Raw genomic sequence first — 27,471 nt, forward strand, 5'->3', positions numbered from 1 at the left:
CTTACAAACATGGCGATAGATGTGCACAAAGGGACAATGAATCTGTGGACATTAACTTGTGGTTGTGAGGGAAAGGGGGTCTTGAGGTTATTTGTGGTTAGGGGTTTAGGTTAATACAAAACAAAATCCGGGCACCAGGCAGTCGGGAGGAAGGTTGTTTACAGTGGACATGAGGCAGCACCTCTGTTCATCTTTACTAGCCTAGGGGATGAGACAGATAGCGGAAATAACCTCAGGGTTGACAAGGCACCTTTTCTTTTGTTAACCATCTCTGCTCTGGGCTGTTTTGCCTGCAGCACAGTGGTCCATAGTCCAAGTCACCAATTTACCTAACCTGGCCCTATTCTCCTGTGAAAGCAGCTTTTCTGTTATAGTACTAAATTGGGGGTGCTTTCATCCTAAATATCTAATCATGTTTATTTCATATACCTATGTATTGGGCACCTTTGCACCGTTTCTATTTCAGACTTTTGCCTCTCCCTCTCTATTCTGGGGGCTCTACACCCCCTCTCTATTTTGGGGTACCTTTGCACTTTTCTATTCCTGGCACCTTTGTGCCTCCCTATTCTTGTGGTGCCTTTTCACCCCCTGTTCTTGGGGTGCCAATCTGATTTTCCCAAACTCGGGTGTGAGCATTTTATAACTTTGTATTTCTTTATTCCTTGTCAACCCATTGGTGTAAGCCTGGGATTCCTAAGCTTATCCCCCACACTTATGGTCTCTTTCATGTAGATAAGGAGTCTTCTAAGAATCTTAAAAGCTATGTCTTACCTACAGTTTCCAGACAAAGAATAGGACATAATGTTTGGCAATACTTACACTAAACATTTACTAATTGTTCACCTGAAAATCAAATTTAACTGGTCTTTTAGTTTATTGCTAAACTTGGCAATCTAGCATACCTTGAATCTCTACCCAATAAAGAATGAAGCTGGTCTCAAAGAGACCTCTTATGTTCCCTATCCGTACTTCATTCCTTGACTCTTTATTAAATTGATATGGGGGGCGCCTGGGTGGCTCAGTCGGTTAAGCGTCCAACTTCAGCTCAGGTCACGATCTCGCGGTCTGTGAGTTCGAGCCCCACGTTGGGCTCTGGGCTGATGGCTCGGAGCCTGGAGCCTGCTTCCGATTCTGTGTCTCCCTCTCTCTCTGCCCCTCCCCCACTCATTCTCTGTCTCTCTCTCTGTCTCAAAAATAAATAAACATTAACAAAAATTAAAAAAAAATTGATATGGGAAGTAGATTCCCTAGATTAATCAAATCCACTTATTAAAAGGCTGCAAACTTTTCCCCAAGAGCCTCTGAACAAATATTCATTCCCAACACTCCCAAATTTTTATAAAATATGTATCTCAATCCCACAAAACAAATCCAAAAGCAAGCGAGAACTTGGACTTTGGAAAAACCAAATGTAAATAAAAACACATTTTGAATTAAAAAAAAGCATTTTTTAAAATTTATCTCTGAAGGATACATGAAAGAAAAAGAAACAAAAGAATTTGGATGATTTTCAGCAACAAGTAAAATCTTAAAGTTCATGGGGAAATAATACCAACAGCATTTAATTTTGGGATATTTTTCCATAGTTTACAAGACTTTCAGATGATCTAATTTAAATTTCACAAGAAATGTGAAGTGAAGCAGTGATAGATAATATTTGAATCCTATGGATGTTAACACTGATTGGCATTCAATTTATTATTGATAAATTGAATAATTATTTCCATTTACATACAAGGAAACTGATGCTCCAAGAACTATGTTAATTGTTCACTGCCAGAAGTAAATAATGCACAAGAAAGCCAGGACTTGAACTTGGTATTTTCACTTTTAAGCACTTTTCCCATTATATTATGGAACCTCTGTGAAAATTCTATAACCAACGAAAATTGATTTTAAAAATAAACAAAAAAGGTTGATCCAACTATTATTGTGTACCTATTATGTGTCAAGCACTAAGCTAAATGGTTTTGCCCATTTTCTTACTTCACGGGACTACCAGAAAGTTTAAGAATTCATATATCTAAATCTACAAAACCAAAAATATGAAGATAATTTTAAAAGTTTCAGAGTGCTTAAATGCAAAATGTAAACTGATTTAGTCATTTAACACCTATTTTTTTTTTGTAAAATGTTTGTTTATTTTTGATTGGGGGGGAGGGGCTGAGAGAGGGGAGAGAGAGAATCCCAAGCATGCTCCATGCTGCCAGCACAAAGCCCAATGCTGGGCTTGATCCCACAACCCTGGAGTCATGACCTGAGCCAAAATCAACAGTTGGACGCCTAATTGACTGAGCCACCCAGGGGCCTCTAACACCTATTTCTTGAGAGCCGACTAAATATCAACTACTTTGGTAGGTTCTAAGAATGTAGACGTGGCCTCGTTATCTGAGATATTTTAGAGTAGTGGTTGATGGATATAAAATTACAATCCATGCACTAAAACTGTTATACCTTACTTACTGCAGAGCTCCTTAAATGATCATATAGAATCAATATACTCTTATTTTAGATAAATTCTAATAAGCTATTTGTTACCCCTTCTAGCACAGGTTGGAACTGCAATGAAGAGGATATGTTTATAGCACTAAGAAGCTAGTTGACCATCTGGCAGTGGAGGAGGACACAGCAGACCCAGCTGCAATTCCGTGTGAATTGTAAGGCACCTAATATACTGTCTAAAGATACATACAAACCACAGTAAGTTGTAAGACCTGAGACTGCCAACTTTTGGCATATTAATTGAGTTGATATTTTTACCCATGGCCCTGATATGTATGTTAAGATACTAAGTAAAATAATGCACTTTAGAAAAATGTGTCAAACTAGGGGCGCATGGGTGGCTCGGTGGGTTAAGCATCTGATCTGAGGTCATGATCTCACAGTTCGTGGGTTCGAGCCCCACATCGGGCTCTGTGCTGACAGCTCAGAGCCTGGAGCCTGCTTCGTTTAGATTCTTCATCTCCTTCTCTCTGCCCCTCCCCTGCTCTCCCTCTGTCTTTCTCTCAAAAATAAATAATAAACATTTAAAAAATTAAAAAAGGGGCGCCTGGGTGGCGCAGTCGGTTAAGCGTCCGACTTCAGCCAGGTCACGATCTCGCGGTCCGTGAGTTCGAGCCCCGCGTCAGGCTCTGGGCTGATGGCTCGGAGCCTGGAGCCTGTTTCCGATTCTGTGTCTCCCTCTCTCTCTGCCCCTCGCCCGCCCGTTCATGCTCTGTCTCTCTCTGTCCCAAAAATAAAAAAAATAAATAAATAAATAAATTAAAAAATAAAAAATAAAAAAAAATAAAAATAAAAAATTAAAAAAAAGAAAAAAGTGTCAAAGTAACACATAATTTAAATAAGTAACTGGAAAAATTTCCTGTATCAAATATCTTATTCTATGACAATATTAAACAAGATGGAATTATGTTAGGGCACTGAAAGGCAACTGCATATATAAAGCAGTGAAAGTCATTCATTTCTACCCTCATTTTATTTTATTTATTTTATTTTATTTTATTTTATTTTATTTTATTTTTTTATTATATGAAATGTATTGTCAAATTAGTTTCCATACTACACCCAGTGCTCATCCCAAAAGATGCCCTCTTCAATGCCCATCACCTACCCTCCCCTCCCTCCCACCCCCCATCAACCCTCAGTTTGTTCTCAGTTTTTAAGAGCCTCTTATGCTTTGGCTCTCTCCCACTCTAACCTCTTTTTTTTTTTTCTTTCCCCTCCCCCATGGGTTTCTGTTAAGTTTCTCAGGATCCACATAAGAGTGAAAACATATGGTATCTGTCTTTCTCTGTATGGCTTATTTCACTTAGAATTACACTCTCCAGTTCCATCCACGTTGCTACAAAGGGACATATTTCAGTTTTTCTCATTGCCACATAGTACTCCATTGTGTATATAAACCACAATTTCTTTATCCTTTCGTCAGTTGATGGACATTTAGGCTCTTTCCACAATTTGGCTATTGTTGAGAGTGCTGCTATAAACATTGGGGTAAAGTGCCCCTATGCATCAGTACTCCTGTATCCCTTGGGTAAATTCCTAGCAGTGCTACTGCTGGGTCATAGGGTTCCACCCTCATTTTAAAGCATGCATCTTTCTGCAAATTATATTGTTGATGTCAATAAAGTTCTTGGTAATTCCTATATTGTATGCTAGTATAGGTTGAAAATCTAAGGACAAATTCCAAAATAAACCCAAACAACATAAATTAAGCAACCAGAAAACTTTTTAGTGGGTTAGAATTCCTCCTTCTGTAGAGATAGGCTACCATAAAGCTCATGCTTCAGAGGTCTTAGAGCAGCTCTCCAACTTTTATCTGTTTTCACACATATGTCAGATGACACTTAAAAAAAATCTAGATGTCAGTTTAAGCAAAGTTTACTATAATGGCTTCAGAGTCAATATGGATATGGATATAGTACTTACTCCCCCTGCATTTTCCTTTGCTCTCTTCCTTATTCAAAATTTATCTATCAATAAAATGAGAAAACAATATTATCATCCACATTACCACCATAATGTAATTGCTGGTGTTGTCATGTAAGAGCATGAAACATAAGATAGGTTTGTCTGTTAGCTGTCCTTGACAGATGCATTTGCTAACATTCCTCATTGTTGTATGGAGTTGACTACTCTCAGTTTTTCTGTTTGGCTTTCTTTTTTTTTTTTTCCCCAAGAAATAGCATCTCAATTTTTCTTTCGGTAATCATCTTGCTCTCTGCCCATGTAATTAAGTGGAACCCACTACCTTCTCAGTTCCTCTTCTCCAGGGGAGTGATGATCTAACAAATCAGCATATTTTATCCCCCCCGGAGGCATAAATGGACAAGTGGCCCTAATGATATAATGAGACTCAATCCCAGAGTTTTTATAGAATTATTGGGAAGGAAAGGTTTGATTTCTATTGGTATTGCTAAGAGAGAAGGTAAGGTGTTGTGCTACCTCTTGGGGAGAGCCTACGTAGGGATAAAATCAACATAAAGGAAAGCAAAGGAAGGAGATTGGGAGAGTAAAAGTCCACATGACACTGTTTTAGCATCTTGGTCAAGCCATATCTAAAGATGTACTTATGTTGACTAATAAATTCCTTTTCTTGTTTAAGACACCTTGAACTGTAATTTTATCATGTAAAGTCAATAATTTTAGATTTTTTAAATAAATTAGAATTTATTAAAACATGAATTAAATAAAACATAAGTTAGCAGGAGTGATATTATAGAAAAAAACCATTATTCTGCTTTAATTTAAGAAAAAATGCATACACTCTGATTCTTTCATTGCAATTATATATTTGTGCCATTTGTGCCACTCACCTCATAGCGCTGTGAAAGAAAGTATGAGCTGAGGCCATTATTTTTCCTTTTCACATGTTTAATTAAATGAAGGAACGTACTACACCTAAGAATGTCCTATGGTCTAGCATCATAAAAAAGCAATTGTTCGGGGCACCTGAGTGGCTCAGTTGGTTAAGTGTCAGACTCTTGGTTTTGGCTCAGGTCATGATCTCACAGTCATGGGCTCTGTGCTGGGCATGGAGACTGCTTGGGATTCTCTCTCCCTTTCTATCTCTGCCCCTCCCCGCTCTCAACAGAAATAAATAAACTTAAAAAAAAAGCATTTGGTCACCTACCATTCATGAGAAATTCCAGAACAAGTACAACAAAATACTAAACATAACAGTTGACATCCTCTTGAAACACACAGTATGATATAGCCAAAGCAAGGAGTTCTTGAATTGGATTTAGTATAGCCTACCCACATAAGACTCAAAAACTGAGAAACAAGTTACTTTATTTTACTTTTAAATGCTTCTGATCACCTAGTTCAAAAGTTCTATCGTGGAGATGTTTTTTTTAACCAATGACTATACTAGCCCAGTACTATGGTAAATCTTTGCATAGAGGATATTATTAGCTACAAAATTGTTCTTCTAGTGGGGCTAGGAAGATAAATATTTACACCTCTCCCAGGGGAGGATTGTGTTCAGTTTTCTGTCAAATAACTTGTCCATCAGGGTTAACAAGGACATTATAACTGGATCCATTTAATATTATACAATAAATCTTAGTGATCACATATGGGGCTAGCAACACAGACCTAATGAGCTTGAGCTTGCAGAGGAAAGATTGGCCTTGCCTCTTATTCCTAAGGAAAACCTTGTCTGAAAAGAATTCTTCCTTTCTCACCTCTTTCTCAAGTCATTTGCAGCCATCTTGCCCACATATCTGCAGGTCTAGATTTACTTCCTTCCTGGACAGGAAATAGTCTGCCAAATTAACAAGTCAGCTTTGCCTTAGATTGGGCTGTCTTCTGAATTCTGATCAGAAGTAGTTTTGATTATCACAGGCATCCTTGCCAGGGATTCTTTTCTCTTATTCTCTGACTTTTAACCCACCAAAATCAACGTATATGTGCATGTGAGTGTGTGTGTGTGTGTGTGTGTGTGTGCGCGCGCGCACGCATGCACGTGAAAAACAAGTGGCTACTTTATTTATTTTTTAATGTTTGTTCACTTTTGAGAGACAGAGACAGAGCACGAGCAGGGGAGAGGCAGAGAGAGAGGGGGACACAGAATCTGAAGCAGGTTCCAGGCTCTGAGCTGTCAGCACAGAGCCTGATGCGGGGCTTGAACTCACGAACCCGTGAGATCATGACCTGAGCCGAAGTTGGATGCTCAACCAACTGAGCCACCCAGGCACCCCAAATAAGTGGCTAATTTTAAACGTAAGAGTGGCTTTTTGCCTTATCCCAGGTGGGAGTCCTGATGAGCTTCTGGAAGGAAAGGAATTTCACAGTACTAGAGGTTCATTGCAGTGATGGATCAAGAAGGACATGATTGGATGACTTGCCTGATGGATCAATAAAAGAATATGTGTTTACTTAACACCAAAGAGGACATAGTCTCTGATGTATTTTATAGTCTCTGTTGTATCTGATAAAAGGGGCTTGTGTGGTGGCAAAAGACATGGATTCTGTAGTAAGATCTGTCTTAAATCCAAACTTAGTGGTGACTTATTAGTTTTATAACTTTAGGTGACTCTCTGAATCTCCCTGTGCCTTGGTTTCCTTATTTGTAAAATGGAAAGATAATAAGAATGCTGAAGAGTTTATATTCAATAATGTTGGTGAGATGTTTAGCACCCAGTGGACACCCAATAACTCACTGTTAGGCTCTGATCCTACCTGAAGGTGGACAGGGCACTTGCTCATGTGGTCAATATCTGTCTGTCTCCTGATCCAATTCCTCAGTGGCAAGTGAAGTGTGACATGAAAACCTTGGCAGTTGAACTCAGTACTAAGAATTTGGATTGTGACAGACATCTACATTCTAAATGAGAATGAAATGATCAGCTCACTGTATTCTCTCCATTTCTCTTACATTTTGTGGGATCCAACCCCGAGGGTTAGGATCCACTTCCTGAATTTTGCCATATCTCTACACAATAGATTTAGAACTGCGTGTTTCCAATCCTTTTGATGATAAACTGATGTTTGTTTTTTGGACCAAACCTGCCGACAGCGGAATAGAAACAATGACATTGAGAATTTCGTATTGTCTCTCATTTACACAGAAACCAATTTGGGAGCCCTGGAGGTCACTTGGAAATTTATTTCTGCCTTCTAACAGCACTGGACTCAAAACTTTTCAGAAAATGAATAAATGTGTTTTGTTCTTGTTGTCCAATCTTGATTATCTAGTAAATCTAATAGTAACATTGCCAAGAAAGAACATATATTACTTCAGATCTCTCTATTGATCTTCCCTTCTTTGCATGAGATCTAATTTGAATTTTCCAAGCCTAAATTTTCACATACCTATAATTCATAGTAGAAGGTCTTCCAAAAGCTATCTTTGGTTTGCTTGATTCAACATGTACTGTGGAGACTTTGTTCTGCCTTTAGTCATCTAGCGAAATGCCACTTATTAATGCCTTTTTAAAGGGTTTCAGTTATCTTAAACCTTTCTAGTAGTTTGCATATTTACTAGGTATACTCTTTAAAACTCCATAGTAGGGAAAATTTGAAACATAGACAAAAGGAGAGATTACAGCATTGTAAGTCCTATGTACCCCGAATCAGGTCAACAAGGCTCAACAATCATGAGCTAATGGCTAAGCTTGTGTCCCCTCATACATCCCTACTCTCTTTCTATTGTTAGTTTATGTTGAATTAAACTACCAGACAGCAGGGGTGCCTGGGTGGCTCAGTCAGTTGAGCGTCTGACTTTGGCTTAGGTCATGATCTCACAGTTTGTGGGTTTGAGCCCCGCATCAGGCTCTGTGCTGACTGCTTGCTCAGAGCCTGAAGCCTGCTTCAGATTCTGTGTCTCCTACTCTCTCTGCCCCTCCCCCATTCATGCTTTGTCTCATTCTGTTTCTCAAAAATAAATGTAAAAAAATTTTTTTTTAAAATAAACTACCAGACAGCATATCATTTTATTAATATTTCAGCCAGACCTGTCTTTCTAAGATTAATTTTAATATGTTTCTAACACTACCATCACACCTAAACAATAAACCATCATTCCTTAACATCATGATCAATTAGTTAGGGTTCAAATTCTACCAAACAAGTCATACTTTTAGCTGCCTAAAACTTCGGCTTCTTTTCCCAGGCATGGTTTCCAGAGCTAATCCTCATTGTCTGTGATCACCGCTGGGTGGCCACCCTGTGCCCACCAAGATTCTTTGGAAACCAAGTTGATCCCTTTTTACCCAGAACTCGGGGTATTCCCTGGGGCCATGTGTTCCAAGGCCCAGGAGAGCTTCCTCCTCTGAGAAACAGGGAAGGGGCGGGCCTTGAAAATCCACATACATCAATGAGAGTCTGAACTAGTGGTAGTGGCTAAATACAGGTGGGAATCAGAGAAAGTTTTCTCTTCACCCTTTAGTAAGCTGCATGATGCAAAGGTGTGGCAGAGGTCCTAATTATAGATGAAGGAAACTGCACTGTTTACAGCTGCATCCACACAATCTCCCACCCTCCCCTATCATGCAACCAGGGGGTAGGGAGTAGAAGAGAGAGGCTGGAATTGGTATCTGCCATTCCAGAAAATCATTCCCAATCAATCCCAAGGGGAAAGCAAGGATAAAGCAGTACGGAAGGGATAGGCCATCTCACTAACACTCCCCTCTCCAAACGTCCTCTCTAGGCGATGCCTGTGCCCTAAGAACAATGCTGAGAGGCATTTGCACTGAAGTCCCTGCTCAAGTCTGTCTGTTGGGAGGGTTCCAGCAGGGAGGTACCAGAGTCAGGAGGCTGGTGGTGGACCTGGAGACTGCTTTACAAGATATCTCAGCAGTATGTCCTCTCTGCAGGGTAGCAGCTTCCTAGTAACCTAGTGAGAACTGCAGAGAGATGGGGCAGAGAGACAGTCACTGACTCTACTGTCAGAGTCACCTCTAGGCTGTTTGGCCTGAACAGGTCAGCACCCGGGTTGTCTGGGCAGGGACAGGACTTTGCAAAGAAGAGATGCACGCGGTATTGGGGTAGGTTGTTTTATAGAGCATAGGGGCAGTACTCTCCTTGTTCCCAGAAAAACTGACTTCATGTGACTACACCACACAATCACCAAGGAGGAAGAGGACCTCCACCAACCTCTCAAGCCTGAGTGTTCGGGACTCCCCACCTCTCTCTATCCCAGCCGTGGGCAGCTTCTACCACTCCCTCCAAAGCAGTTAGCTCTGGCGACTTCTGACCTTTAGGCTTTCTCCTCTGTTGGCCACACTCATTCTTTTCCTTGTCCAATCCCCACTCCTTTGTCAGGTCTCAGTTTAAAGGCTCTTGGCTCTGGCAAGCCCCCTTTCACCCCAACAGGTGAGAGGCTGCCACCATATGCCCTTGTAGTACGCTGTTTCCCTTATTACACTTCACTTAGGCTCTTGCTTGCTCATTTGTCTTTCTTCTCTGTTTGACTGTTAACAGCTTAAAAGGCAGGGACCAGCCCTATTTTCCTCATCCCTTTATTCTCAATGCCTGCTACAGTGCCTGACGCAGTAGGTTCTTTTCAGTTTTTTTTAATGTTTATTTTTGAGAGAGCATAAGTGGGGAGGGGCAGAGAGACAGGGAGACCCAGAATCCGAAGCAGACTCTGGGCTCTGAGCTGTCAGCACAGAGCCTGACACAAGGCTCAAACTCCCGAGCTGTGAGATCATGACCTGAGCAGAAGTCAGATGCTCAATTACTGAGCCACCCAGGCACCCTGACATGTTTCCCGAAACTTCCATCCAAGGGTTCTCATTCTGGATAAACATCTAAGGACTTAATCCCTCTCCAGTGTAACAGACCTTGAAGTATTTGAAGAGAGCTGTCAATTGTGACCATAATACCTTTACCTGCAATGTAATTGAGATACCATCTTGAATTTATCTGAAAGTAGAATGGGAATTATTATTTTGAAGGAGAAATGGGGATTTTTTTCTTATTGTGTAGTGATTATTAATTATAGGGAGTATATTTATAAAAACCATCTGAAACAGAACTCTGCTAAAAATAATTCCTTTATCACTTTTAACTCACTTTCCCATTCCCAAACACTGCTTCCATAGACTATTACTACATATAGCAACTAGTCATTATAAACATACTTTAAAGAAAATCCCAGTTTTAAATGTCTCTGTCCTGTAAAAGAGACCCAACCGACTTTATTGGTCAGAAAGAAATGTCACCCAAATTCTTAGCTATTTTGCTATAGACTAGAACCTTGGACCATCTGTTCTATTAATTTATTAATTTGGGTTACCATGATCATGATGATGGATTTTGCTCTAGTCTGAATTCCTCACTTCAAATTGTTGTCAGCTGAATTCATGCACTGGCTTATTCACAGGTTATAAACAACCAACTCAGTTGCTTTGTTTAGTTCTTAAATCACTTCCCTATTTTTAGATCATTACCATATTTGAGGAGAATAGGTAACCTTTGATGTCTTGTGCATATGGTGGTTGGAGGTGCCAGCACTTAGGGCTAAGCAGATAATCTCATTCATGAGATGGAAGTATGGGACTGGTTGTGTACAACATCTACTTCAATGCATTTTTTCCCCTAAGAATAGATTCCACTTAATAGCTTTAGCCCAAGTGAATTTAGCTCTGTTTGAAGCCCCTGCCCTCCATAAGTGACTCTGTGGTGACATCCCCTTTGTACCCACTGGCCTGTGCTCTGTAACTTGAAGTCACCTGCAGTTAGTTGTGCTGGTGTGTGATCTCCTCAGAAGTCGTGCTGTGTCCTTACAAGTAAAGCCACAGTGCGCAGCTCTATTTAGTGTCATTCCAAGTCAGTCTGCCAGGAAACATGATTGACTCATGGAAAGAGACCTTGTATTGAAAATGAAAGACAGTACAGAGAATTTAATTTATCCAAGAAGGTTTTTATACCTAAATCTCTTTGAAATGAATATTTGTATCCCTGACACTGTGTGTTCCACATATGGAAAATGTAAAGGCCTAAGGGACTGACATATGTCCTACCAGTGTTTACTTCTTAACATATCTTAGAATAGCAAGGTTATCCTTATAAGATATACTTTTTTTTTTGTCCTCCAAGATATCACTGGGAAATAACCTTGGTTCTCAACTACAAATGGTTTTGTCCCTGGGACAAACTTGGCAGTATCTGGAGACATTTTTGGTTGTCACAGATGGAGGCTTGCTGCTGGCATCTAGAGGGTCAAAGTCAGGGACGCTGCTACAAATCCTGCAATGCACAGGATTACCTGCACACAGAGAATTACTTGGCCCAAAATGTCAATAGTGCGGAAGTTGAGAACTACTGGGTTAGAGAATTTATCTCTAATTGATTTAAATTTTCTCCCTATTGACTTCACCTTTATTTATCATTTTAGGTCAATTTCTCCTTTTTTTTAGATCATTTTCTTGAGTCCGAGAATGACTAAGGTTAGAAGAGAATGCTGCTTATCAAAATTTCCTACATCGCGTCCAAGATGAACCAACATTACAAGTGTAACAAGCATAATACACATCACTAGTGTATTCCTAGGTGACAATGTGTCTCCATGTCTTTTGTAGCCTTAATAAGGAAAGACAGAAAAGGAATAAGATATTTGTTTTCTATTGCTGCCATTACAAGTTACCATAAACTTAGTGGCTTGAAAGAACACAAATTTATTATCTTACAGAGTATAGGTCAGAACTCTGGCATAGGTCTCCCTAGACTAAAAGCAAGGTGTTGGCAAAGCTGCATTCATTACCAAGGCTCTAGGGGAGTAGCCATTCCCTTGTCCCTTCCAGCTTCTATAGGCTGCCCACATTCCTTTGCTTGTGGCCTCTTTCTTCACTACAAAGCCAGTAATGTTATATCTCTCTGACCATTGTTCTGTAGTCATATCTGCCTCTAATTACAACCAGGAAGCGTTCTCTAAGCTAAAGGTCCTTTTTGATTGCATTGGGTCGACCCATATAACACAGGATAATCTCCCCATTTCAAGGTCTTTAACTCAATCACATCTGCAAAGTCCTTTTTGCCATGTAAAGTAGCAAACACATTCACTAATTTTTGCACTACCTAATTTCCACTGGGCTCTTGATATCCTGCAAACTGGGGCAAACTAAAGAACATGGGCTTTGGGAAACATGTTGTCAGTCACCATAGAATTTTCTTGTGAGCAACTTGGCCACAACCTTGTAGCTGGGAATAGGTTTGCCTCTGAAGGAAATGGACATTCCAGTCATCAATTTTTCTGGAAAGAAGTCATTCTCGAATGAGCCTTAGAACAGGTTGAGGGAAATACTTTCTCTCTCTGAGGCCTGGGCTCCCTTCGGTCTACACCTAGAGGCATAAGGTACCTGGAGCATGAAGAGTGGTTGGTATAGAATAAACCTTAGTTCTGAGGAAATGGCTTGGGATAGAGGACATTATGTGAACCTGTTTTGTAAGGGACTAGAAGGTGCCAGGGACTGTGCAGTATCTTTGAATTACTCTTTTTAAAAAATTTTATTTATGTGTTTTGAGAGAGAGGTAGAGATAGAGAGGCAGGGAGGGGCAGAGAGAGAGAGGGAGAGAGAGAGAATCCCAAGCAGGCTCTGCACTGTCAGCGCAGAGTCTGATGTGGGGCTCAAACTCACAAACCGTGAGATCATGACCTGAGCTGAAACCAAGAGTCGGATGATTAACTGACTGAGCCATCCAGGCACCCCACTTTGAATTGCTCTTAAAAAGCCTTTTTATGATGGTTTTTAAAATACTAGCTCATTTCTCCAATGCTATGAGAAGTGATGGGGAAGTGCTCTGACACACGCAGGGATGGCTCTCCTGGGATGAAAGAAGTGGTGAATAGGGTCAAGAATGGTCAGATGAGTGGTCAAGGGAGGATTTGGGAGAAACCACAAAATTCTGAGATATTCAGAAACTGTTAGAAGAGGAAAATGTATACTGTAGGTGAATGTATCCCCCACAACCGAATCCATTATGTTTAAATCCTCACTGCTACAACCATACAGATCTTCCTCGACTTATGATCAGGTTACATCCCGATAAACCCATCACAAGTTGAAAATGTCATGAGTTGTAAGTGTATTTAATACAGCTGGCCTACCAAACATCACAGCTCAGCCTAGCCAACCTTCAATGTACTCAGAACACTCACATTAGCCTGTAAAGGTCAAATCATCTGACACAAACCTATTTTATAATAAAGGGTTGAATAGCTCATATAATTGACTAAATACTCTTTTGAGTGTGAAAAACAGAATGGCTGTATGGGTACAGAATGGTTGTAAGTGAATTAATTGTTTACCCTCGTGACCACATGGCTGGCTGGGAGCTGGGGCTGCCACCGCCCAGCATTGCCAAAGGGGGGTCCCACAGGATACCGCTAGCCTGGGAAAAGATCCAAATTCAGAATTCCAGATGTGTTTCTACATTGCTTTCACACCATGTTAGAGTCAAATATTATAAGTCAAATCATCATAAGTCAGGGACCATCTGTAGTAATAGGAGGCAGGACATTTGGGGGGTGATTAAGTCATAAGAGCAGAGCCCTCATGAATGGGATTAGTGACCTTATAAAAGAGGCCCCAGAGAACTCCCTCACCCCCTTCTCCAGGTGAGGACACAGTGAAGAGATGGCAGTCTATGAGCCAGGAGGCACCCTCTCAGCAGATATCGAACCTGCCAGTACTCTGATCTTGGACTTCTAGCCTCCAGAATTGTGAGAAATACATTTCTGTTGTTTATAAGCCACTCAATCTATGGTATTCTGTTATAGCAGCCTGAATTGGAAACGGCTAAGACAACTGGAAAAGTACATCAAGAGGACAAGGGGCTTCTAAATGTAGCAGTTAGATTATAAAAGGAAAATGTGACCTCCCAGGTGGTGAATCCTGGGATATTTAGATTGTGTCCCAAAATCTGCTTTATAGTAACCAGTATAAGTACAAGATTTGAGAGCATTTTGGTATAAATATGGCATTTTTAATTGACATAAAATTCTCTTACTTTATAAGATTGAACAATATAATGCTGTGGAGATTACGTTAAGTTTTTTTTTGTAGGTATTGATTGAGGTAGCCTTATAAAAAGAACCTTGGAGTTTTCATGAGGAGACTGGCTTTTTGTGTCTCCTGTTTTTGTTCTGCACATCGTACCTGAATGAGCTCACCCACTCCTGGATTTATCCATTATCACACATGTGTGTTTCTCGGTGTGATACTTTAGCATTGTCTTCCCTGTGTGAAACCATAGCCCCTGCCCTCCAGGAACTGCATGGAATGTGTTCACTTCTCCTTTGTACCCACAGTACCCAGCATCATGCCTGGAAAAATGATTTTTTGCTAATAACCATCCAAGTTATTATTCTCACTAACCAGCTGAGACCTTGGTCAACTCACTTTATTGAGCCTCAGTTTCCTCACCCAAAATGAAGGGTGTGGAAATTTAACTCTAAGATGATTTCTCACCCTAATATTTTATATTCCATTTTGAGTTTATTTTTGTGAATGGTGTGAGAAAGTGGTCTAGTTTCAACCTTCTGCATGTTGCTGTCCAGTTCTCCCAGCACCATTTGTTAAAGAGACTGTCTTTTTTCCATTGGATGTTCTTTCCTGCTTTGTCAAAGATGAGTTGGCCATACGTTTGTGGGTCTAGTTCTGGGGTTTCTATTCTATTCCATTGGTCTATGTGTCTGTTTTTGTTCCAATACCATGCTGTCTTGATGATGACAGCTTTGTAGTAGAGGCTAAAGTCTGGGATTGTGATGCCTCCTGCTTTGGTCTTCTTCAAAATTACTCTGGCTATTCGGGGCCTTTTGTGGTTCCATATGAATTTTAGGATTGCTTGTTCTAGTTTCGAGAAGAATGCTGGTGCAATTTTGATTGGGATTGCACTGAATGTGTAGATAGCTTTGGGTAGTATTGACATTTTGACAATAATTATTCTTCCAATCCATGAGCACGGAATGTTTTTCCATATATTCCTTTAAGTGTATAAAGTGTTACTTCAACCCGATGATGGTCTTACCTACTGTCTTTTGTTTGAAAAGCAGAAAAGGCACCTACTTGTCTTCAGTAAAGTGTTGGATATTTCAATTGGCAGCTAACTAAGCCATTAGGATGACTCTTGATACACACGCGGTTCCTTCCATTCCAATCAGTTCATGGTATGTCTATACAACATAAAATGCATTGAAAATTAATTCCACCTCTGTGCTTTGTCAGGCAGAATCAAATGAAATGGTTTCTGGGTGCTACATCAAATGAAAATTTGGGCAAAATGAGGTATGGAATGAGGCCCTGATCTTTTATCATTCCCTTCTATCTTGCTATCTCCTTAAGACTTAGATTCGTGTATCTGGTTCTAGAAAGTCCATTCCCCTGGCCTGAAGCCCCTGGATCCCCACCTTTGCCACTTATTCTCCAAAGAAAATGCTGAGCTTGTGTGCTAAAAGACTTCTTAATTGCATTTTCCCCCAGGGACAATAGCAGCTGCCTTTCCTCACACACACACATAGTTTTCTTTTGAGCTTTGACATGCAGGAGATGACAGAAATATACCGGCTTACACCCAAGGCCACCACAGGGATGTAGAATTCACCTGCCAGAGCATTTGACACTTGTGTCAGGAAAAAGCAACAGCTGAGAAAAGCCCTGTGAGAAATACTTTGTCATGTATGGGGGAAGGCCGTCCAGATTGTAAATCAGTAGGATGTCTGTTTTGTCCAGCTAATTCTCCCAATGGTGGAAGAAATGGGATTTACTCAGTCCATTGAGTCCCGGTGTGTAAAATGATAGCATACCAATGATGTGGGAGTAATTTTCCACCATGAAATAAAGGCCTTTGGTTTCTTGTTCTTAGAAGTTTAGCTGAGGCTGGGAGACCAGTTGTTGTTGTTGTTGTTGTTTTCTTTCCTCTTATTTGTTTACTTTTTGAGAGAGAGGGGGTGTGAGTGAGTGAGGGGCAGAGAGAGAGGGAGAGAAGGGGAGAGAAAGAAACAGAATCTCACACAGGCTCCACACTGTCAGCACAGAGCCTGGAACGGACCTCAAGTTCACCAGATCTGGGACTCAAACTCATGAACCTGAGATCATGTCCTCAGCCTAAGTCAGATGCTTAACTGACTGAGCAACCCAGGTGACCAGACCAGTTGTTTCTACATGTGCATTTACGTGTGCAGAAAAACCTTTTGGATTTAGATTTAATAATATGGGCATCTGGGTGGCTCAGTGGTTTCAGCACTTGGGCTCAGGTCATGATCTCGCCTTTTCCTAGTTCAAGCCCTTTGTCAGGCTCTGTACTGACAGCTTGGAGCCCGGAACTTGCTTTGGATTCTGTGTCTCCTTCTCTCTCTCTGCCCTTTCCCCACTCGCACTCTGCCTTTCAAAAATAAACATTAAAAATATTAATTAAAAAAATAAATAAAAATAAATTCAGTAATGAATTAAAGGAAAGTGGGAGGTCAGAGCCATTTGCCCAGGATGCAGTTATTTGGAGGTGAATGCGTGTAACAATGTGTTATTGAGAAGAAAGTTCTCTGCTGAGGAAGTTAGTACAGCTAACTGGAGACCTGCCTCAGAATGACCCAAGTGGACCTGAAATTCTGGATGTGACCCCTTTGAACTTAAAGACTCATGTAGTCCCATTTAAGTAGTAGTTTAACATTCAAAAAACAGAATCCAGAACCTCCAAAAAGCATCTAGGAAAAACTCAGATATTTCACTTGTATTATTTTGAGACTATTCATAGAGGGAATCAAATATTGTGCAGTAATATTTATTAAGATATCCAATTTTTCTCTTCATTTATCTAGATTCTCCAATATATACCCATAGTCTCACTTCCTGGTCTAGAATATTCTATGTCCTTGGCAATCATCATCATCATCTAGGCACAAAGGAGATAGATGCTTTCTCATTAGAAGGTTGGTTCCACTCTAAACTCACTATAAGACTTCTGCTAAGACATGGAAGGAGTAAGTAGTAGGTTTGGCCCGGCCATGCCATTATTTCTTCAGTTTCAGGACTCCATTGCACCATTGTTCTGCTGATTATATATAAAGGACTATAAATAAATGACAGTTTGGAAGTTTGCTTGATTACTCCACGCAAACTAATGTGTTAGGCCAACAGTTCTCAAATTTGTCCAGGAGATATCAGAAAACCCCTGGATTTTATGGTACTTTTCAGAACATGATGAAAAATGGACTAGTTAATTCTATGATATGAACCCAAAACATACTTTATGTTTATAACATGAAATCACAATCTTGAGCATACCTGTCCTATGAAATAAAAAGTCACCAAACCCACAAGGTTGGCTTCTTCCTAGGTTTCCCCATTTAAAGTCTATTACTTTTACCCCCCTTTGTTTTTTTCAGACACTAGCACTTGATATCAGAAGGTGCAGAATGGACCACAAAAGTGTAATACAAATATGTGAGAGACGAACGTGCCGTTGACAACACAAGCACCTTTTAAATTAAGTTTTGTACCAGTTGGGAAAGATTATCAGTATTTTATTTTAATAGTACAATATCTTTTGTCCAACTTAAAACATAGCTGAATTGCATGGGAAAATTCTTTCTTTGAGAATCATTGTGCTGTGTTCTGTGGAGGGATATGAAGGAAGCTTCTCCCCAAAGGATAGAGACAAAGGAAAATCATTTCTCTAACTTCATCTTCCCCTTTCCTAGGCTACATCTTCTCTACAATTTTAGCCTATTTTATTTTATTTTTTCTAATCCTTTTTATTAAATGGGAACTTTTCAGTCTGTCTCTTACATATATATGTACTCTGTAGCTGTTCTTATCTTTGTTAATATTCCTCTTGAAACTCTCTGCTGTGATATGAATATTTGTGTCCCTCCAAAATTCATACATTGAAATCCCAAACCCCAAAGTGATAGTATTAAAAGGTAGGGCCTTTGGGAGGTGATTAGGTCGTGAAGGCAGAGTCCTCATGAATATGATTAATGTTGTCATAGAAGGGGCCCCAGAGAGCCCTCCTTCACCTCTACCACCATGTGAAGTTAATGTGCTGGAACATGCCATCCATGAACCAGAAAGCTGGTCCCCATCAGACACCAAATTTTCTGGTGACTTATTCTTGGACTTCCTGGCCTCCAGGACTGTGAGAAATAAATTTCTGTTGTTCATAAGCCACCCAGTTTATGGTATATTGTTATAATAGCTTCTCTTTACTTCCAGGACATAACTTTTTATAGATTCTCATCTTATATCTCTGTTTGTGACCTGATGGCTCCTTGCCCTGCATCAGTTCATTAGAGGTCAGTTGCTCCAAAGAGGGCCAAGTTTCATGTATTTTTCCTGGTCAATCTCATTCATTTATATATTCTCTTTAACATTTCTATGGTGATGACTCAAAAATCTCCATCCAAGTTTAGACTATTCTTTCAACTTTCAGATCTATGTTTCTTCTCTGTCTAGTTAGCTTCCTCATCTACATTGCAATTATTTTATTCATACAACATTCCCTTCTGAATGCTGACAACGGGAGAGCAACCAGCAGTTTCTTTGCCCTCAAGGTGTTCATGGTTCATGGTGGGAAGAAATTTTTTTGACTGTCCTCTCTAGAATGTGAAATCCTTGGAAATAGTAATTGTCTTTGTTTTGTGTGTGTCCAGATTCTACGAGGAACTGGAATATTAAGATGCCCAAAATATGTTCACTGAATTAACTCATGAATCCTAGACACTTGAGGTCAAAAGAAATTTTCCAGTCAACCACAATCTCAATGAAATATTTGATTCTCCTTTAAAATATGCCAATAATTGGTCACCCGCTTTCTGCCCTCGTTGGAGGTCTATTGTTTGTCATTGGTGTTGATAGACTCCATGCAAAATGGCTTTTCTCGTTTTTGTTTTTGTGTTTTTCTTTCATTATGAGAAATAATGAACCAAGAGGAGCCTGGGGAAAATCCTAGGATATGTGAACAGAGGGAAAAAGAAATGACCATTATGTAATGAGAAAGTCATATAAACAGGTTAGAAAAAGAGACCGGACTATTTACCTCACGTAGCACTCATTCAAAACAGAGGGTCAATAGCTACAGCTGTTTCAGTTTTGCCAATTTTGCCCTCCACATTAGACACGTGCCTTCCATTTACTTTAATAGGAGCCATATGCGTGCAGTTGATGGTGGTACTTATCACTCAGGAAGCAAAGTGCTGAGTTCCTGCCACCCACCCACAACCGTGGCTTTATAAGCCACAGGCAAATGAAACACAAACATGCTGCTGGCATAGTAGGAACCTGTGGAGCTCTGACAAAACCAGGCAGGAAGAAAAAGATAATTGGGTTGTGGAGACTCTGTGCTGGCAGGCTGCTTGAGGATCATAAAAGGTAAGATCCTAAATTCACTGTCTATGTGGCACTTCGATGAGGTCTTTGGTTGAAGCATTATGGAGGATATATCTGAGACTCTCCCATCTGGGAATGAAGCAGAACATTCGTGGTTAATAAAGATAGCTATCCATTCATTTATTTTATTTTTTTAAAGGTTATTTATTTTGAGAGCGATGGCGAGTGAGCAAGGGAGGGGCAGAGAGAGGGAGAGAGAGAGAATCACAAGCGGGCTCCACACTGCCAGCCCAGAGCCCAACTGGGGCTCAATCCCATGAACCTTGAAATCATGACCCAAGCCAAAATCAAGCATCAGATACTCAACTGAGCTACTCAGGCACCCTCTATCCGTTCATTTATTGAACAAATGCTTGTTGGAGTTCCCAGAAGCTTTCTGCTAAAATATGGTAACCCTTTCCATAGTACCAAGTTTGAGATTTAAAAACTATTTTTATAACTATAGTCAAAAGTATTCAGTGCAGAATTCTTTATGATATCTCTAAATTGGATAGTAGTCAGTGGTCAGCAATAGTGGACTTGATAAATAAATGATAAAACTTTCGCCCAATGAAATACCATTTGCAGAGGTTAGAGAGGCTTAAGCCAGTAGGCACTGGTATGGACTTCTTCCCAAGACATATTGCTAACAAAAAAGAAAAGTGTTTGTTCAACAGACTATGGATTCTCTGAAAGAATATTTCCCTTAAAAGCTTCATCGGTTTGGAGCCTATTTGCACCAATTATAGTAAAGACAAAGCTAGTTATCTTATCAAGTCAGTGTCCCAAAATTTAGATTCTGGTCAGTGGACCCGAGAGCCCTGTACATCTTTGCAGTGATTAGCTTAATAGTCTCCAGCTTGGTTGCTGTCTCGAGATAGCTCAGAAGTCCCGTATTATCCTTGTCCTTCAGCCTATAGTCCAATGACTGACTCCTTTCATTGGAGTTGATTGTCTGCTGTTTAGATAGGGAGCTCACAGGTTGGAGTGTTTAAAAGAAGTCTGAGGGAGAATGCTGTTGATTCCTCCTGCTATCTTATCTCCTCCACTTTTAGCCTCAATTCCAACTTTATCCTGGGTCAGAGAATTTAGTGTCACTAACCCTGCAAGTAAAAAGATGAACAGAATCTAAAATGCCCTTGATTACTTGCATCGTGAAAAGGTCTTTCATAGCACGGTTCTCTTTTCTTCCCTCTGTTTCCAGATGGGCTAGCATGCCCAGATTTTCTTTGTACAAGAAGTTTCTTCTTGGGGCTTAGCGAAGGCTGCATGAAGTAACCAATACACCCCTACATTCTAGAGTTTTTCTGCAAAATGGCCCCAGTATTTCAGCCTTGTTAGGCATGTTCTCTATATCCCACATACAACAGGTGATGGGTCAACCATCACGGAACAAACTTTTCTGACTTCTTAGTAATAGTCGAGATATCCTTACTGCCATCTACCACATCACAGTTCAGCCAATTCCACATTTATGGACTCCTAATACTCTACATCCAAGTGCTGGTTTCTGTATTAGACAAAACTCTTCCGGTTCCAAGCGACAGCAACCTAACTTAAAATACCTTAACATAGTTTGTCTTCTATGTGTGAAGCAGGGTAGTTTTTCTTGAACAGCTGGATCTCATCAAAAGCTTAGGAGGTTTGGGATTAACCTCTTTGTAGTGCGTTGTCACATCCAGGTGTTTTATATTCACCCGTAAGTTTTATACTCGTCGTCAGATTCATTCTCAGACTCCTCGTGCTCACTTTTGACAACTTAGATTTCTGAAACTGGCCTCAGAAGAAAAAGAAAGTCTTTGTTCCAGTAGCATAAACAGTCCTGGATTTTCCGTTGCCTCTGATTGGCCTGGCTATACAAGCATGTATGCACTGAATGGAGGCGGATCACAGTGGTTTGCAGATGATTGGCCAGGGCTGGTGCTCAGTCCCGGAGGCAGGTTTGATCACCGACACCTGAAACACTTTCAAGGAGGTGGCGTGAATTCCCAAGGAAAAGTGCTTTTATTGCTAGAATAAGAAATTACAGATGCTGGGCATGAAAAATAAGGTATCAATATTAATAATATTGATAAATATTATATAATTACAAAGATATAAATATAAAGATAAATATTAAAGAAACAAGCTATTTATGGAAAGAGGACTTGATTTTTAAAAACAGAGGATAGGGAAGTGGAAAATCCCCAGTAGGCCGAATATTTTTGAGAGACTGTTTTTGAAAGAGCAGGGAAGAGATATTAGAAGCATTTGCTATCCTGTTACGTAGGGTTTGGGGGAGACAGTGTTTTTAAGCATATTTTTTTATTTTATGCTATATAATTTTCTGTCACTTTTCAGGAACTACGAGTAAAGACCCCTTTTGTCAAAGCCTTTTGGATATACATTTGTACTGCCTTGTGGATACAAGCAATACTCTAATTCCAGAGGGCACTCCGCATTTTGGGGGGGGGGGTTCCATAAAATATATAGACACAATTGTCAAGTCTTTAGGGAGAATGGCTAGCCTCAAGGTAACATTGAGTACAGAATCTACTTTCAAGCAACAGACCATTTCAGTCCAGAACTCCTTCTTTTTTCATAGTCTTCTGTATTTCCAACTGGCAAAGGTCCTTGTAACAAAGATTGAGGGTCCTCTGTAGTGCTAACTACTGCAATAGATTAAATGTGAACAGTAGGAGTAGACAGCCCTAGAGTATCAGAAAGCATTGAAAAGTTACTTGGAAAAGCATGAGGATTTATTGTCCATGAAAATAATATAAAGCAGAAACTCAGCTGCACGTTAAGATCACGAGGAAGCTTTAAAAATTACTAGTGCCTGGGACCTACCCGCAGTAATTGTCATCTAATTGGTCTGGGGGAGACGTGGCATGAGCACATTTTGAAAGCTCTCTGGGTGATTCTAATGTGCTGCCGAACTTGGGAACCGTCAGGCACACATTGAAGGCCACGGTTACGGGAAATGCATTTGTTGAGAACCCCTACATTTCCTCTAACCCCCTTCTGTTGTTTAGCTAAATATAATCTGGGAATGCCTAACTGTAATGCTGCTTCTATGAAGTAATGATAGCATCAAGCCCAGTACTCTTTCTGGGTTGCTACAAGGGACCGTAACTGTGAAGCCAACAGCGTACTTCATGACCACATTTCTGTATGGCGTGTGCAGTAGATGGCTGAGCTGGTCCAGACTTAAGAGCCAGCATGTAGATGTTAAAAACCTGTAGCAAAGGCTTCTGAGACCTACAGAGCAAAGCCAATATGCAGGCAATGATCTCCCAGTAAAGCTGTTTTGACTTTCCGTCCTTTTGAAAAAACAAGAGGACCCAGGTCACTTAGCTCGAACTTGGGATATGTGGCAATACTAGCTCCCCGTGGAGGAGACTGGCCATTGACTCAGGGAGAAATTGCGGATGCCACTTTGAGTTAGAGCCTAGGTATTTCACTTCCTTCCACCCCAGCTATCCCTCCCAAGCCATTACTGGGTTTGCTGGCCGTCACTCACCCCTGTTGCCCTCCCACCTTGCCAGTGTCCTGGGGGTGGGGCAAGGGGCCTCTCATTGGCAAAGACTGAGCTCATTATTCCTGAGGCTGCTTCCTCACCAGCACGGGTAGTAGCATCTTGTAAATGAGATCTGGGAGCAATTGCATTCTTGGTAATTGCCTGCATTTGGCATCTTTTAATAAGTAGAACACCTCCTGCTGTGCTGATTAAAAGGAGCTGCCCGTGAATGTTTTACACATTGCTGAAAACAACGGCAACAAAAGAAGCCAGTGAGATTTATATTAATGTTGCATTGAAAAGGATCCTTCCGATGTTGCTGTCTTCCAGGAAAATAGCATTTCCTCAGAATCATTTTGGTAGTTTTCTCCCTGCAAAGGGCCATTCCTGAAGGTGAGGACCAGTAAAATTTCCAAACTAAGGGATTAAAAAGTGGTGTCTTACTTATTCTGCAATGAAAAAAGTTGGCCAGAGTGGAGTTTCTGCATAACAGTGAGTGCTGCCAGAAGCCTGCATAGGAAGGCAGCAGGAAAACCGGCATAAGGACCTCCTGGCTTTCAGGGCCGCCAAACCCCATCTCCACTACAGGGGAGTCCTTGCAGACATAAAGAAACAATGCCTTCTAATACCCTTTTCTGGTTAGTCGGTGCTGAAGGAGCTTTTACTTCCATAAGATTGTCGTTAGTGTGTAAGAAACCACCCTCAAAGAGGGGCTTAGAATCCTAGCTAATACTTACTATCTCTATTGTCTCCATAATTCTGAGTGTTGGCTGCACATTTAGCTAAGTGATTCTCACCCTGAGTCTCTTAAGGGATTGCAGTCCCACCAGAAGAAGAAGCTTGCTTGGGATTTGTTTTTGGCAACAAGTGAGTGAGGGCATTCTAGATAACTTTTCTAGATACTTCTCACCTACCCCAGTTCTCACCCAGAATTGCCATCATTGGACAGTCTCGTTTTTCCATCTGCACTGAGTTCACTGCTGGCTCCTTTTTTCCTTCACTTGCTCATCTCATCTGAGTCTGGGTGAGGAACTGAGCATGCGCGGGTCAGTGACGTTGTCTGTCCGAGCTCAGGAAAGTCAAAGCCTGCTCTGCTCTTGGCCACATGGGAAGCTTAGAGCTGGGTGCCTGCCCAGCTGGAGGCCCAAGGTTGGCCAGTGCTGCCTGTGCCTTGGGTATAGCAAATGCTGTGGGTGCACCACCTCTCCCTTCTGACCTTCACCTCTACAGGCAGAAGGCTGCTGCTTCAAACACCTGTGTTTTCTGAGTTTTGTTTTTGTTTTTTTTTTTTTTTTGCCACATGAGCTTGCTTAGCCCATACCCACAGCAAGCTGGAAGTGCCCAAGAGTGGATGTCCCTAAAGGCAACTCTCAAGCAAGGAGGGAAGGCGAGTTTGATGAGTAAATATGCCAGCTTCCTGGACTGGATGTTGAGATATCTGACAGGTGTGTTCTCTGCTGTCTCCCAGAATCCCCCAGGCTGCCCACCATAGTGACTGGCTCTAACACTCAGTCTTGCTAGCTTTCCCCCCTGCCCAGCCTCGCTCCCACACTCCCCTGCTTGGATTAATTCCTGAATAAACCACTTGTAGTTAAACCCTTGTCTTGGGTCCTGCTTCTGGGTGAATCTGGTCAGGGTACATTCTGAGGAACCCAGTGCTGTGTCTCCTAAGCCACATTTCTGCCAGCTCATGAGTGATAAAGTGCTCATTTCCAGTCTCATCTGCCTGAGTACACTGTTCATCCGTTCAGAACTCAGGAGAGTAAACATTTATTTTGTTGAAGCTCTTTCTCAAATCCTCATAACTTTTACTTCTCTACCTCTCCTAGTTTTGTCACAATAAAAATTTTAAATATGAAATTAAGGCCTTGTAAATAAACATTAAATATTTTGCTCGTAATCCACTCTGCTCCTGCCAAAGACATGAAGGGAAAAAAATATACATTTTTTATTTTGTTTACAGTGGTGTAGTCTCATGCAAACTTAATCTCTTTAGAATTTGACAAAAATTGCTTTAGTTGACTGTATTAAATGTTTTTCTTTTTTTTTTTTTTTCCTGTTGGATAACCATATTCAGATTTGTCTCTATCCTACCATTGTATGGTAGTTGTCTCTGGAAATAGAAAACCTTTTCAAAAGCCTATGGCTTTTTATTTTTATTTCTTCTTGGAGCGGAGTCAGAAACTTACAAATTGAAAGTGTATACCAAGAAGTGAACCCAGTGTACAAATTTTGGGGTGTTTATCCTCAATCTCCTCACCTATAAAATGGGCATGGAATTATTTTACCTATATAATAGGATTGCTGTTAATACCAAATGTGGGTAGAAGTGATGTCTGATAAGCATAAAGTGGTATAGAAATAATTGTTTTCATTTCCTCAGGGGTAATTATGGTTTTAAGGCAAGAAGGTTGCTAATTCTCAAGAATCTGGCTAATTTGAAAGTATAGGTGAGGCCTTCACAAGAACCTATTAACCTCTGAAGTGGAAAGATAAGAGATGATTTTCTGGGCGGTGCCCATTTATTCTAAGCATAGTAAATTTAGGTTTCCTATGGGAGTGGGGTGTTGATCGTTTTTACTTGATTCTTTGTGGCTAGAGGAAATTCCCTAAATAGAGCTTTTTCTAAAATTGCCAGTAAGAATATAAAGCCAGGTTATTTGCATGGGGAATGTGGAAAAGTCAGCAAAATTCCTTGGAATTTAATCAAGAGCTGTGACTCTCAAATAGCTGCCTATTTCACATGATGCTTGTGTTGATCCCGGGTCAGAATGCATCTCCTGTCAAGTTTATTAAAATAATTTTGCTATTTGCTGCATATGTGACCAATAGAAACCATTGTTTCTTCCTCCCAAACGTGTCCTTGGTTAACTAAAACATTCTCTATATGAGGAAAAATTGGGAGTTGATTGATCATGGTGTTCATTATCAAACTTTCTTGATGATTTTTACGAGTTTCTGTATTTGATATTCCCTTTAGTATCTTTTATCTCCATCATGTCCAGAATGTTCTCTCCTCGTGTAAATTTAGGCCAGTTGTAAAAACAAACAACACACACACACACACACACACACACACACACACACACACAAAACAACCCAAAGAATTATTTTTATTTTCTAGCTTACACTGACACCTGGTGGCCTCTCAAGCTACATGGGGAAAGAAAGCCATGCTTGGGGGCTGGACAACAGCTTGGTTTCATTTTGTGTCCTATATTTGGATCTCAGAGAATCTTTAATTTCTCATTCAAGCTCTAGATCCCTTCTAGAGCGCCTTGCCATGAACATCCAGCTTCTTCGTCGCATTTCCAGTGATGAGTTTGGTTTCTTTGCCAAGGATTTTCGTTATTAGAATTTTACTTCTTGCTGAGGTTAAACTTACTTCGAATTTCTATAGCTTTTCTCCTCCGACATTTCTTCTATTACAGGGAATGTTGCTCTTGTTTGGGAGAAAAGTGGAGACCAGATGACTGTAAAGATGTGTCAGACATTCTAGACTCTGTTGGATCTGTCTTCTCGGCTGGAGATTTTGTGTGTGTTTAGGGAAAGGAGGAGTTAGAACTAAATTCATGGTTCACCCTATTTTCCTTTGCCCCTGTGGTCATCAAGGAACTGCCTTGGAAAGTGAAGAACCATTGTAGAAATGGCCTATTTTAAGCCTGTTGGCATTTTAGCATACCACTGAGTCACCTCTCTTCTCAACTGCTGGTCCGACATGGTTCAGGGAAAACAAATTATTATTTTTTTTTTAATGTTTATTCATAGAGAGTGTGTGACCAGGGGAGGGGCAGAGAGGTGGGCAGAGGATCCAAAGTGGGCTCCACGTTGGCAGCAGAGATCCCCGTGTGGGGCCCAAACTCACAAGCCATGAGCCATGAGATCGTGACTGTGAGAGGGAATTCACCCTTCCTCTGCCTTTTTGTTCAGGCCAATGGATTGGGTGATGCCCACTCACATTAGTGAGGGCAGATGTTCTTTAATGAATCTACTGATTTAAATACTAATTTCTTCTAGAAACACTTTCATGGATATACCCAGAAGTAATGTTTTACCAACTATCAGGGCATCCCTTAGCCCAGTCAAGTTGAAACCTAAAATTAATCATCACCAAGGGCCTCAGTCCCTGAAATTTAGCATATTTTTTTCTCTTCTCATAGG

The 27,471-nt window shown here is 40.6% G+C and overlaps 1 long non-coding RNA gene across 3 annotated transcripts in view; it reads left to right on the forward strand.

Annotated features, from left to right (window-relative positions):
* Nucleotides 1–19,482: 19,482 nt before the first annotated feature.
* LOC131494430 (uncharacterized) overlaps nucleotides 19,483–27,471 on the forward strand; it is a 237,191-nt gene continuing 229,202 nt past the window's right edge. For 2 of the 3 annotated variants that reach the window (XR_009253400.1, XR_009253398.1), the window contains exon 1: nucleotides 19,484–19,814. This is a non-coding gene — a long non-coding RNA (uncharacterized LOC131494430). Of the gene's footprint in view, nucleotides 19,815–27,471 lie in introns of all 3 variants that reach the window. The other variant, XR_009253399.1, reaches the window with a different exon arrangement.

This window comes from Neofelis nebulosa, chromosome 14 (genome assembly GCF_028018385.1).
Source record: "Neofelis nebulosa isolate mNeoNeb1 chromosome 14, mNeoNeb1.pri, whole genome shotgun sequence".
In the NCBI taxonomy this organism is placed as follows: domain Eukaryota; kingdom Metazoa; phylum Chordata; class Mammalia; order Carnivora; family Felidae; genus Neofelis; species Neofelis nebulosa.